Source organism: Chlorocebus sabaeus, chromosome 4, assembly GCF_047675955.1.
Source record: "Chlorocebus sabaeus isolate Y175 chromosome 4, mChlSab1.0.hap1, whole genome shotgun sequence".
NCBI lineage: Eukaryota > Metazoa > Chordata > Mammalia > Primates > Cercopithecidae > Chlorocebus > Chlorocebus sabaeus.
In genome coordinates this window covers 13,477,787-13,492,592 of record NC_132907.1, presented here as the reverse complement: position 1 = coordinate 13,492,592, position 14,806 = coordinate 13,477,787, and the positions used below count along the sequence as shown (strand labels likewise).

Below are 14,806 nucleotides of genomic sequence, written 5' to 3'. Positions count from 1 at the left end.
GAGAGTTCAAATGTGATTGGCTATACTAGTGGTACTCAGTGCTGGCTGTTCATTAGAATCACCTGGAATATATAATTAAAAACTGGTGCTTAGGCCTTATCCCAGGTCCATTACAGCAAAACCTCTAGCCGCTGTATTTTCTCAGTGTTCCACAGGCAATTCTGAAATGCAAAGTTGGGATCCACTGGGCTAGATAGTAAGTGTAAATTAAATGCTAAATTAGAAACAAAGTGTAAAAAATTGAAGATAATTTTAAAGGCCTTTTTGTGTGTGAATTACTTAGGTACTTCAATTTCATTCATTATCTGCCACTTGTTTGGGTTTAATGAGTTTGGCGAAATATAAGGTTCATTCTAAAACAGATGCCAAAGTAATCTCTGCTTTTGGAAGTTCTGCTGTGTCTTAAGGGAAGCTGCTCCATCATGGACACACTACTCACTTTATCTATGTGTTAGCCACTGTATTCAGCCCTTGCATATGTTTATTCCCCACAATAACTGCTACGAGAGGCATTGGGTTTTCCTTCACCTGTTTGACAGGTGAAGAAAGGGAAAGTCAGTTAGGCTGAGCTATTTGCCTGGAATCACAAAGCTGTTAACTGATGAAGCCAGAATTTGAACTTAGGCTTGTCTCCAAAGCCACAGTTTCATCTGACCAGTACCTTCTTGGCTTTAAAAAGAGTATATCCTTTATTAAATTTTTGCTTTGAGCAACCCAAAATAAGACCTGAGTTTCTCTCTCTGTCACCACTGTTTATGTTTAATCAGCACTGTTTCACTGTTTGTCATTGAAGTTCTTAAGTAGGTTCTTTGGCATGATGTGAGAAAAATAGGGAAAAATAGGTTGTTCTTAAAATATGTTCCTAGTAAGCTGTAGGAAACACAACCTTAGAATCAGTAGTCTCAGTTTCTTCTATTAATAATTGTCCTGGCTGGATGTATTGGATGTGTATCTGCAATTGTTGCCTCTTTATGTTTTCATTTTGCTGTACTTAGGGGGATGATACTGGTCCATTCGATTAATAGCAATTGGTATGGCATGAATCTTTATATTACATTCATTTTAACTGAAGATAATTTTGTTCTTATTAATTTCTAAGTGAACATATGATTAAGAGATTATTTCTATATATTATAAACTGTTTTTTATAACTTTATTAACATATATCATACAGTGTATACATTTAATGAGTTTTCCTTGTTAAATGTGTACTTCATTCCCATGGAATAAATTGGGTTTTAGGGTGCCACTATTATGCCTACCTCCCACAAATTTCCCTTATTTATAGCCCAGTGAAAAGTGCAGGGTTTTGTGAGCCCCCATTATGTATACAGAAGCTGACTTGCCCAGGACTCAGCTGGCCGTTTCTATCTAGTTACTGCTTACTTGTGCTTTGCAGATGCAGCCCATAACTTATCCCAAACTGAACCTGTTGTCTGGGTTCCTGTAGATTCCAGCCCTGAGCCTAGAATAGCTGCATTTGACCAGGTGGAGTGTATGAAAAATTTCTTTTTCCTACACATTGACCTGACTGAACCAAGTCCCATCTATTTCTAATCTGTCATTGGTTACACAGATTTTATGTGTGTATTTTTATTCTTAGCATGTATGTGTGTTACTAGATGTTTATTCTCTCCCTTAGCAGTTCACGTCTTTCAAGAAGTAATTCTTTTCCCTGCTTTTTATTTTTCATGGTGTCTGAGATAAAGTGTTATCCTTTATTCCTGTGTGCTTGGTTAAAGAGACTTCATATTGGCCTATATCTGGCAGTTATGTGGGTTCTGTAGAATATCTTAGGAAATTTATCTTCCCTGCCAAGTGCCATACAGGTGAGCTTGATTCATCATATATCATTATTCCTCTATGCCAAAGCAAGGCAACTTAACTAGTTTTTGTCTGTGGCCGTTAATTTTTAATGTAGGTACACAAATACTCTGAAAAACATAACAGTTACCACTTCCATAGTCTAGAATGGTCCTAAACGTGGTAAATTAGTGAGCATTGCACCTTGTCAAAAAAAAAATATTGATTTTCCTCTGAAATTTTCCTCTGAAACTTCCAGAGGAAGATAACATAAGCTAACATAGATAATTATACAACGTAAACAAGTACCTTACTCTTAATTAGTTGGCACTTTCACTTGAAATGTAAGGATTATGGAGAATGCACCGAGGGCCTCAGTTTGAAGAAGACACGTGATGAAATGTATTAACAAGCAAAGTTTATCAAAGAAATGACACAAGTAAATCCAGAAAAAAACTCTAACAGACCCTTGGTTTCTTCTTAATTCACTCTTTGTGTAAAATAGAAGTGTGCTAAGGAGTGTCCCTTAACTTTGAACATTCTGGAACAGAACAGACCATCTGTCCTAGAGCCTGTCTCCCTCGCATTCGACTGATCTCCTGCCCACTTTCTTGCTTTTGTAACCACCCTTTCCTCTATCCTTTTCCTCTCTGACACAGCCTAGGTGTCCCTTAAACTCCTTTGTAGTTTTTTCTACAGTCACCATCCCCTTAATGGGTTCCATATGTGTGCAGGCCTTTGAATAAAATCCTTCTGCTTTGTTTCGCTGTTTACTCCAAGGTTTTTGCTTTTAAAAATATCCCTAACAGTGAAGTCTTGGTCACAGGGAGCGGTATCTGCTTATACGTGGAATGGTGTTAACTTGACTGTGTGCAATTTTAAGGACTTTGTTTATGTTTTGGAGTGATTTCTCTCCTCTTCCACACCCTCTCTCCCTCCATTTTTTTCTTTGAAAGATTTATTAGAGCTTCTCCGTCTTGGGTGGTAGAACAGTATTAAAACAAAAAGAACCTTTCATATTTACCTTAAAGTATCTTTTGATATTTAGCCTTACAGTCCAGTAAGAACAGACAAGTTTATATTAGGTCTCAATTTCAACGATCCTTTTTACTGAAATAATTAAACTTTGCTTTCAATAAACTTGCAGTATAAATGTATCATATTTAATGTTATTATGCTATACAGCTAGACTAATTCAACTAATATACTAAATTAATGATGTTGTTTGGCTAAATGATCTAAATTGCCCTTATTCTTGAGATTCTGATGGATTCATTCCACATTACTGGCCACTATAATAGAATGTTGTTATCATTGATAAAATGCCAAATTCTTATTTCTGTTATATTTTAAAAATCTATTAATTTTTTTATTTGGGGTGTTTGCCCAAGAAATTTCACAAAAGTGAATTCATGAAGAAAATTGTGTCTAGCCTTATCCTTGTGATTTATATTAAGATTATTTTCTTTTAATACATTTCAGTTTTTACTTTGTCACTTGGCTTTCTCCTAACCCAGTTACTCTTTAACTTGACTATTGTAAACTTGAGGATTGCTCTCTATAGTGAAATGTGCCTACTGCTTTATTGGAAACCCTAACAAATAACTTCACTAATGAATTGCTTTGCTTGTCACCCAAGTAATATCTTCAAAGACACTCAGTTAAACCATCCAAGTTAAATATACATTAAAGCTGGCAAACTTAAACAAACTTTTCTTATCTAGCTTATATACTATTAGCTGACTTATAAGTTCTTTCTTAAACCAACTGTTAAATGAATGACTAGTCAGAGTGTTTTCCTTCAAATCTGTTTTCCAGTGCTAATGACCTTTCCCTTCCCTGGCTATGAACTCTTCTTGCTCCCTTAAACTTCTTCAGTGTCTGCTCATTGCCTTCAGTATCAAATTTTAATTATTAGTACGGCAGACAAAGCCAATCCATTCCGCCTGCCACTTCCTAAGCGATAGCATCTCAAAAATACTCTCAGTTCCTGGGATAAGCCATGGATTCTCACTCCTGGGGGGCTTTGCCTGTACTGGCCCTAGTGTTCAGCATATTCTCACATCTTGTCCTAATTTCATCTCACAAACAGTCAAATACCCTGCATAGCCAAGGGTCTCCTTCCAGGAAGCCTTTCTTGCTGGGTATAACTCAGAGCTCCTCTTCTGTGCTCCCACATCTTTTCTCTCCTCTTCCCATCTTAACTCAGGCCCCTGTGAAATTGACTTGCTGACACTGAGCCTTCTGAGATAGGAATTAACTTTCATCTCTGTTTTTTCAGCACCTAGCAGAGTAGTTGACATAGAATAGATATTTAATAAATATTTGAATGAACAAATGATAATCAGTATATACACATTGCTCAGCCAACTCTACCTTTTGAATCCTGAAATGAACACATCATGTCTTTTGGCTGAATCTCTTTGTGACATTTTTGTTTACCTAAATTAAAGATTTTATTTAAAGTTGTACCAGTATGAAAAACATCAAAACATAATAGATGGGTTTTATGGTGAAAAGACCAAAAAAAAAAAAAAAAAAAAAAAAAGGTATTCCTTAAAAATAGAAGTATATAGTCGAACATAGTGCATCTTATAAATGTATCAACCCAAAGGAAAACAAGTGTTTTTACTAGAAATGATGACAATTTTGTCCATGGTTGTCCTAGAAACACCTTTGCAATAAACTTTGGGAATTAAAAATGGAAAGTAAACTTTCAAACTCTGCCACCCCTGCAGGTTTGAGTTATATCAGGGCTAGTTTTCCATGAAACTTTAAGAAACCAACAATTACTCAAAACTTTGGAGGAGGATTTTTTTTTCCAGATAGGCACATATTCCGTAGGTATACTTTCTGAAGAAAAATGAGTTTTAGAAACCTTATTATTTATATCCAAAATGGAGTAAAACAAAGAAAAGGAAATATCACTCCCAAATGTTATCAGCTCATTTTACTTTTTATAGATGCTTTGGCTAAGAATGGTTTGGTTGCATAAGATGGGATAGGGCTTCATTTGTAAATCCACTATCTGAGGCTGTTTATTCAAGTGCAGAGGAAGCCAGACAGGCAGGGAACATTATGGAATCATTTATATTTATCTATCAATATACCTCCTGGCAAAATGATTTCACAACACTGTTTTCAACTAAGGACTATAGTGTCTATGGGACAGCCCAATTAAAGAGCTATCAGAAACTCTTACATGACTTCATCATCCTCTTTTGTCTGATAAACCTCTCCAACAAGTGGTTTAAAATCAAATTGTGGAGCTCAGAGATTTAAAGCTGTCATATTGCTTCCTTCTCTCTTGGACTCTCTGGAGTAAGATTCTCATGAGGGGATTCTCTGGGCTCCACATGGCTCCTTACTCACCTTTCTTCAATGATTCCCCCCAGCGCCATCAAAGCTGAACCCTCCCCACTGGACATTGGTGTCTTCAGTGGATCAGATGCACTTACTTCAAAGGGAACCATCACTTTAGATGGCCATGTGTAGAGGCGAGGACTGAATAAAAGTGACATAGCCATTCCATTTTTAGAATATTGAGGAGCTTTTGGAAGATTTAGTTTGTTCTGCAGAAAGAGCCCTGACTTTATTCCTAAACATTTTAAAAATCATTTTCTGCATCCCCTTCACTTTTTTTACTTCTGTCATCTCTACGTTGTCAGGACTCAAATGTCACCCCCCATGAGGCTGCTGGATTCCCTGCTTCCTGGGAAGTTGTCACAGCTTCCTTCTTCTCACTTTCCATTCTCCTTCATTTGTCCAAATCTGGTTAGGAAGTTCTAGAACAAATTACTAAATCACGGATTCATAAATATCTTATTTTCTAGCTCTAACCAACTCATCTTGCTATGACAGTTATGATATAAACTAAAAAAAACCTAGTTGATAGGATAATTAGTACAATTAATTGTACAATTAATCTTCATAACTTAAATTCTTCTTAAAAATATTTCTGGAAGGTAACTCAATTTTGCATTTTGTTTTTCATTTTAGTAAGCATAGCTCAGCTTTGGCAACTTAATACCTACGATTTCCAACACCCGCTTGTCCCCCTTCACCAGTTGATTCGAGCTGATGCACAAGAATAGCTAGATGTGTGGATTTGACTCTAAATCCAGAGGCCCCTTCTTCTTCTTTCATAAATAAACACATCAGTCTGTCAAGCGAAGTATTGTGAGAAAAGTCAACTTTGAAAAAGATAGAAACAATAAAGAAATAGCCCTTAACCTAGGAAGAGACACTTAAAAGGGGCAGAAAAAAGGGAGTAACAAATCACAGACCATAAACCATTATTCTTTTCCTGCAGCAATGTATCATTATTACCCTTTCATAAACACAAACGTTCCTGTTCCCCTTCCTCTCCCAGATGTCTTGGACATTGTAAAGAGAATATGGAGTATTAACTAATTCCGGTGCTTTCTAAGCTTGTTTGTAGGTTTCTGGTCGTTTGAAAGGATTTCACATGATTTGGCAGGAAAACAATGCAAAACAGAATCTCCACAACAAAAATTTAAGTTTTCCTTTTCCTACCTGAAAATCTTAGAAGACTTTCTATACAATGTTTACGGATGGATGTGTGTCAGCTGTGGTGTGACATTAGCTCTAAGTCAAATACCATTTCTCTGTGAACAAGTCACACTGCATATCAACATTAATTTAATTACGTTAAACTTCACAGGCTTTATTGTATTAAGCCAAAAGCCAAGGAAAACATATGCTCATTTCTCATCCTTTAACACATTACTCGTGAGTGGAAGAATTCTCAGATTCCTTTCTGCAAAAGACTACTGAGTTCTTAATGAAAATTTCGACTTGTGTTGTAGTTTAATTTAATTTGGAATCAAGAACTGATTCTTCTGATTCTAAATATGAGATATTGTGAACTCATAGAGTAGTTCTAGAACACAACCCTACTCTCTGCCTTGTCTTTCAGTTCAGACAACAAGTGGTGGGTTGAACAGCTGGAAGAACCATATTTACTCACTACTGGAAAATCATTTTATAATTCACAATATTATAATAAAGAATAAGAAAAGGAGATTTAGTGCAGTAGTATCTCACAGATGCTTTTCCAACAGTCTTCTATGCAACCTTAAAATCACATGCAGATATTTAAATCTAATTGCTAATTAGTTTAAGGCAATGCATAACCATGGAAAATGCCAAAAAAAAAAATATTGAATGAGTTTTGGCAGTCTCTCCTTACATTTGGATCGTTAGCCCTTCATGACTGGAGACCTGTGCAAACAAGCTTGGGGTAAAGGAGCCTACTGGCACCATTCATTCTATGGATTAAATGCAAGTTGCTCTGTGGGCCTCTGCCTGAGGCCCCCTCTCTGACAGTGGTCTCACAGTGTGAGTAACTGACATCCTTCTGAAAATGCGTTGATAATTACTGCTTTGTAGGGCAGTGAGCTCACACTATTACACAAGATTAGTGCTGTTCTCAAGAGCTGGCCAGATTGTCTTTCCCGCACAGAGGTTTGCCAGCTAGGAAAATAATGGGCATATTGCCACTTTAACAACTATCAGGAGACCCCAAGTTAGTTTTTCTTCCCTTCAGCATATTCATGTTTGTAGGATCCAACTCCAGGCTGCCAGCATAGGGTAGTGACACCAAAACAAACGGCTCTTTCTCCTTTAAAACAAAGCTGCTCTTTTCTTTTCAGTTGTCGGTCAGCGAATTACCCTGTTGAACTAAAAGACAGCAGCAAAACCATAACCTCCCTTAAAATATAAATAAATAAGGACCCAGACTAGACTAACCTTAAGCAAGTACAAGGATCAGAAGAAGGTTTATCTTTACCTTGCAGGGAAGTCATTTGCCCCTAACAAACAAGACAAAGTTAAATGCCCACTCCCCCTCCAGACTGCAAACAAATGTCTATTGTGTACACCAGCCATCTAGGGATAAAAAAGTCATTTTAAAATTACCAAATGTTTTGATTTCTGTAATAAGTAGTCTTCAGAGCCTCTTTTCAGATAACCGTTTGACCTGTGTTCTGAAAGGCTGGTGCTAACCCCAAGTGGTTATTCTGTTTGTTATTTAATGAAAAGATGGTTTCTTATCGGCGTATGTTTAAAACAGATACCTGTCCTCTTGGGAAAGTGTTTTCTATTTGGAATTTGCTTTCCTACTTCGGCAGTTATCTGCTTGCCCTTGGCATCCAGTGTGTTTGGATTGAATTTTGTAGCTCTGGGTGTACAGCAGTGGCCCAGGTGATGAAAAGAGTCTGCACACAAAGAAGTCAGCTCTTACTGCAGGTGTCACGTTTTCATAGCTAATCTAGACAAATTGTTACTGAAAAATAAACTAACTGTGACTCACACTGCAGACATTGCATTTGTGTGCTTGCGTGTTGATCTATGATCTGACCTGTCCTAAGGATTTTAGGTGGATGTTACACATTTGGCTTTAGTTCTGGTGCAATTTCACCATGATGTAAATCACCTGATAATTTTAAAAGGCAGAGTGGAAAAGAATCAACTGCTGTAGGTGAACATTTTAGTCAGAAAGAAAATCCAGATTATAGATAGAATGGACTTCAACAGAACAGAATGCAGTCAGGTTGGTAAATACTGGTTCACCGAGGTCTGTCTTCTTGCAAAGTGTTCTCTTTGTGTTTTCACTCACAAAACTGAGAGAACATATCCCAGACAATCTTTTAATTTTTTTTTTTTTTTTTTTTTTTTGCCACGTGGAGTACATAATCACGATTTGGGGGGACATATTCTAAGTTCTCTTTTGTTAAGTGGTGTAGCTGTTAATTCATAAGATAAGAATAGATACATATCACCACCTAGTGGTCGTATTGTATTTTGTGTTTCAAACCGCATTCGCAGAACTCCACCCAGATACACACAGGAATAATACTACCTGTAAATCAAGTTCCTGTAGCTTTGAGTAGTTTCTAAATTCTAGTATAAATTGCATGATACTGTGATCCTGAAAGTTAAATGTGAAATGAGAGGATTTTTCAAACGCAGCATGAAACTAACACATGTAGTGCTTAGTAAAATCCTAGCAACTAAGGCATATATTAAGACCTATCTGTCCTGTGTTTTCACTTTATACACAATAGTAGAACCCTTGAGAAAATTTTCCTTGGCCAGTTTCCTTGGGAGGTGAACTGAGAGGGCTTTTGCGGGGTTTTTATAAATGATTTTTTTTTTTTTTTTTTTTTTTTTTTTTACTGTGAACTAAATTAGCAATGTTTGGAGGAAAAGAGAGTAAGTGAAGAGCAATGACTGAACCGTTCAAGAGAAAAACTTCCAAATCATAGTTTGAAGTTCAGTAAGTTCTCCCGACAATTAAAATAATATATTGTGAATGGCTTGACTAGACACATGTCAAGAATGGTTTTTCCCAAAGGGGTGTGTTTGGCAAAATCCATAAAATCTGTACATCATCTTTAATTGGCCATTCAAGGTAATCTAAACTATGGTGAATTTTAAAAAACAAAAGGTGACTGCATCTAAGCTGAAAAATTGTAGATAATATATGGATAAATAGAGAGTTGGAAAGTAGGCCCTTGGCAGTTACAGATTCAAGATTTGCAGTTTCAGTTATACATGAGATCTTGAAGGTCTGCAGTATGAAAACATTTGTACTTTTTGCTCAGGCACAAATTTGAACTATAACCAATGACTGGCTAGTGTATAAAAACTCTCGGTGAGCTCTCAAGTCTGTCTATTGGACAGCTCAATTTTCCCATTGCAAGAAGTAGGTTGCTGTCTATTCTGCTGACCATTTTGGTTGTTCTCTATTGTATTTATGGCTGGAAATTATCTGCTACACAGATGTATGTGAATAGAAGCATTACCAAGTCTTAGGTCTTAGGCACTTCTTTATTGCCAAGAAGTACTGTATGTGTAGGGGGGTGTGTGTGTGTGAGAGAGAGAGAGAGAGAGAGTCTCAAATTTATGACTCACAAAAATAAGGACTTTAATTTTGTCTAGTGTCTATGAAAATTCTGTCTCTTTTTATTTATATTGTACGATTTAGGAGCCAGTAGAGAGGAAAAGAAATAAATTCTAAACAAAGTCTCTGACTCTTCTGTAGAATCAGTGTTCATTGATTATTCTTTGTGGTTATTTGATCGAGTTAAGGAATTGTGAAATCTCAGTGAAAAGAACTTGAAATGGGTTGAGTATTATAAAGAAGCGCTCGTTACTGATTAGGTTGTGATAAGAACAATTGCTCTTAAAACTTCTCAGTCTTTTGCTCATAGATGAATTTGCTTCTCTGTGTGATGTGCAAGGGCCAGCTGGGACTTGACTGTGACAGCAGTGACTGATACTGGATGGTCTGGTTTCCTTTCTTCAACTGAAAGTAGTGCTAAAGATGAACCCAAGAAAACTCATTTTTTAACACGAAGAAGGAAAAAAAACTTCCTGATTTATTTCTAAGTCTTATCTATTTCTGAAAAACTGCTTTTGTTTTGTTTTGTTTTGTTTTGTTTTGAGATGGTGTCTCACTCTTGTTGCCCAGGCTGGACTGCAATGGTGTGATCTTTGCTCACTGCAACCTCCGCCTCCTGGGTTCAAGTGATTCTCCTGCCTCAGCCTCTCCAGTAGCTGGAATTACAGGTGCCCGCCATGACACCTAGCTAATTTTTTGTATTTTTAGTTGAGACGGGGTTTCACCATGTTGGCCAAGCTAGTCTCGAACTCCTGACCTCAGGTGATCCACCTGTCTCGGCCTCCCATAGCGCTGGGATTATAGTTGTGAGCCACTGCACCCGGCCCTGAAAAACTGATTTTTTAACCTTTGCAAAAAGGCAGTTATCCATCACTGCATAAGGAAAAGGTCTATGAGTGTACATTACATTTGTATCATCAGTTTGTTTTGTTCATGCTTGTGATGCTAGTTATCTGCTGAGATTTTAGGTCATCGATCATGGCCACCTGGTATGTATTTTAAAAGATAAAAGATATCTCTGAATGACAATTGGGACTTCCTAGACACTATGTAATTAGAAATTCTCCTTGAACAGATGTAAACCCCATCTGAATTTGGTAGATTGTTGGTAACTTTCAAAAGCAGAGACCTCTCTCCACCCACCATCATCTTTTTTTCCTTGGTATATTGATTGAATTAAGTTGGAGACTTGCAAAGAACTGGGAAGGAGAGAAATAACTCTCCAATCATTCTGAGTGAGAAAAATAGTCAAATAACTCTGAGACGTGTAGAATTGAGGTCACTCTCTGACGGTTAAGGATGCTGGCATGCACAGAAGTCATGTGCACTGCAGAAGACCTGCAGGATGAGTCTTCTCTTTTGTGTTATTGTGAGACAGAAATAAATTTTTGACAAATACAGATTATTTGGAACAAAATAATCGAAACATTTAGAGTTCAATAGACTTCGATGAATAGCTTCAGTCTGCTCTGAGTTTTCACCCTCTGTTAGGATTGGTTCACAATGAGTTCTCTAGTTTGTGGAGAGAATCACACTTATTAGCTGTTAGATTTTGTCCAGGGTTTTTTGAATCATTTTATTATTTTGGCAGCTGATTTGCTTGAGTTCAATTGGGGGAAAAAGAAAGAAAAACAATAGCTGAAAAGTGACTGATTCCTGCTTAATTGAAATAGTTGCCCTTTTTGGCATGTTATTACAGACCTGGAGAACTAGTTAATTAATTGGACTCTAAAAATAAAGCAATTTTATCATATATTATCCAGCATTAAGCAATTATATACTAGATATAAAATAATTATCTCTTAATAAAATGCAAGAAAAATGTACATCTGAGATGACTTTCCTCTACATCAACTATTTGCTTTCTTTGTTGTTTGTTTTGAGACGGAGTCTTGCCTGATCCTCCAGGCTGGAGTGCAATGGTACGATCTCGGCTCACTGCAACCCCCGCCGTCCAGGTTCAAGTGATTCTCCTACCTCAGCCTCCCGAGTAGCTGGGATTACAGGCGCCCGCCACCATGCCCAGCTAATTTTTGGTATTTTTAGTAGAGATGGGGTTTCACTATGTTGGCCAGGCTAGTCTCAAATTCCTGACCTCGTGATCCACCCGCTTCGGCCTCCCAAAATGCTGGGATTACAGGCATGAGAAGTGCTGGGATTACAGGCATGAGACACTGCACCCAGCAACTCTTTGATTTTTATGTCACGATTTCCTCTGCCATCAGAAGAGAGTGAAAATGCAAAGTAATTTTAGGGTTCTCTTACAGGTATAGTAGTGATCTAATTCTTGTGCCTGGGAAGCAACAAGAGTTTGAGGTATGTAGCTGAACTCGAGTCCCTGAGGCACAGACAAACATGCAAGGGAATGGCCAGCATTTATTTTTACCTAAGGAGTTAAAATGAATCTCCCTAACCCATGCGGGCTTCTGGGAATAATTATTAGTTTGCACATTCAGCCCTAGAAGAGGGTTGATCCAGGATAGATCACTCAGGATGTTTGCTCGTAATTCCAAGTGAAGAACAAAGAAATCCAGATGGGAGGTACTGAGTTTTTCCCTGCTAAATCCAAGAATCTGTATTCCTGTATGTATGAGATCCATATTGTGCGAGAAGATCTGTTACATTCTTATAACCCACAATTGATTCCCTGAGAAGGGATTTCTTCTTAACATTTAACTTTAGTGAAAAGAAAAGTACATTATTGAAGCTAAAGTGAAATGATTTTTTTATACTCTCTCCCTGTAAGTAATGTTAAATAAGGCTGTAAAGAATTCAGAAGGACACAAAGAAAGTTGTTAAGAAAACTGGAGTTTTCTTTGCTAAGTCAGTTTGGCAATAACATGAAGCAAAATCAAAGCATCCTAGCCAAGATAAATCTGCACAATGGAATGATCAGATATGAGGTAATAGTGTGACATGCCTGTGGGTATCAGACATTCTTGTAAAAACCACAGAGCTAAAATTTAGTCCTGCACCATTAAAACACAGCTCTGCCAAGCAACAACAGGAACACTCGTTTTAAGTCATTGCTGCAAGCCAAATGTAATTCTCACCCAAAACAATTAAATCTTTTACCAGAGGCCTGAATCTGGGCAATTTGAGCCCTGAGAATCACTTTAGTGGCATGGAATCCGAATCTCATTTCAGTGTGAAAATGAGATGGTTATTGTTCAGATCAGGAGGAAGTGTCAGCTGCAAAATACAGGGCAGTCAGGTGACTTTAGTAACTTGAAGTGATATTTGTTAAGACTAGATTTTAAAATGATTAGCTAAGAAATTTGTATTTTTTTGTGAGAAATGCACATATCATTTTATAAAGTTCATTTTTAGCAATTAGAAAAATAATGCTCACTCTAGAGAACTTGGAAAATATAAAGAGTAAGAATATATAGAATAAAATATTATCTCAGTCTCATATCACTCAGACATAAACTCTGGAAGATTTTGCCGCATTTGCTTTTGGTCTTTTATCTGCACACACACATGCAAACACAAACATGCACACATACATCCACCCCTACACACAGCTGTATCTGAGAGCATGAGTACAATTTGGATCATTATAATATAATAATTTAACACTTCTTTTACTATCCCCCATTTCTTCATTTATTTCTTCAAAGAAAATGTTAAATGGTGATACAATATTCTATTTGTCTGGCTATACCAATTTATCGAACATATGTTTACTCTATAAATTGTTTTCCCTTTACTGCTAATAAACATAGTATTTCATATAAAATGTCATTCACATCTCTGATTATTTTTTAGTACAGAATTTTAGAAGTGGAATTTTGGAGTCCAAAAGCAAGAACTTTTTGAGGCTCCTGATATGCATTGCCAACTGTTTTCCAGAAAGGTTATTTACTTCCACTGGCTATGTCTGTAATTGCCTGTCTCACCTATTTGCTAGCAGCAAGTAGGATGTTTGATTAGGGATTGGTGTGGATTGGGAAGAATGAAACACCCTCTGTGGTTCATTATTTCTAAGTATCAAAACTATTTATTAAACAACTGGCCAGGCGCAGTGGCTCAAGCCTGTAATCCCAGCACTTTGGGAGGCCGAGACGGGCGGATCACGAGGTCAGGAGATCGAGACCATCCTGGCTAACACGGTGAAACCCCATCTTTACTAAAAAACACAAAAAAACCAGCCGGGCGAGGTGGCGGGCGCCTGTAGTCCCAGTTACTCGGGAGGCTGAGGCAGGAGAATGGCATAAACCCAGGAGCCAGAGCTTGCAGTGAGCTGAGATCCAGCCACTGCACTCCAGCCTGGGCAACAGAGTGAGACTCCGTCTCAAAATAAATAAATAAAATAAATAAATAAATAAATAAATAAATAAATAAACAACATAAGTATGTGCCAAACATAGTTTCTGGCACTGAGGAGACAGTAATGAGCCAAAGAAACCAAAGCCCTGTCCTCAATGAGTTTACATTCCACTAGGGAGAAAAAATGCAATCAGTGAGTAAATTATATAGGATGTTAGAATATGATAAATGTTATGAAGAAAAAGAAAGTAAGAAAGGGAGATGGTACAGTGTAGGTTGGGACAAAGAATGAGGGAATAATGGACAGTGTACACATAGTATTAGGACGTTGGAAAATTTTCCACCTTTGAGGACATTACTGGTTTCCTGTAAGAGACTAGTTGGAAAGTAAGCTAGCAAATATTGAGCTCCTAAATCCAAATTTAATATTCGGTGAACTCTGGAATCGTTGACCATAGAGAGTACTAAATATAGATTTTGTTAGTTTTAGTGGATTCCTATTCTTTGGTTTTAAATTTTTATCCTACTTTAACTCATTCATTACAAACAACTTAGTTCTGTATCAGCAACAGGCAGAACATGATATATCTCTGCTTTGTTGATTATCTACTAAAGGAGAGTATCAAAAATGTAAAAAGGAGGCTTGGTGAGTGGAGGCTGAGGGATGATGAGGGAAATGAGCAACGAAAAGGAAAATACGGAAAGAATTAGAAAGCCAGTTCAGAGCCAAGGTGAGTTCCTGGTTGCAGGGAGACCTACCAGTCAAGGAGTACTTCAGTGAGTATGGTCCCCTGAGCATCTTTT

The 14,806-nt window shown here is 37.3% G+C and overlaps 1 protein-coding gene across 2 annotated transcripts in view; it reads left to right on the top strand.

Moving 5' to 3' along the window:
- The window catches only part of VCAN (versican), a 110,939-nt gene that overhangs the window by 83,870 nt on the left and 12,263 nt on the right, over positions 1 to 14,806 (top strand). The window lies entirely within an intron of this gene.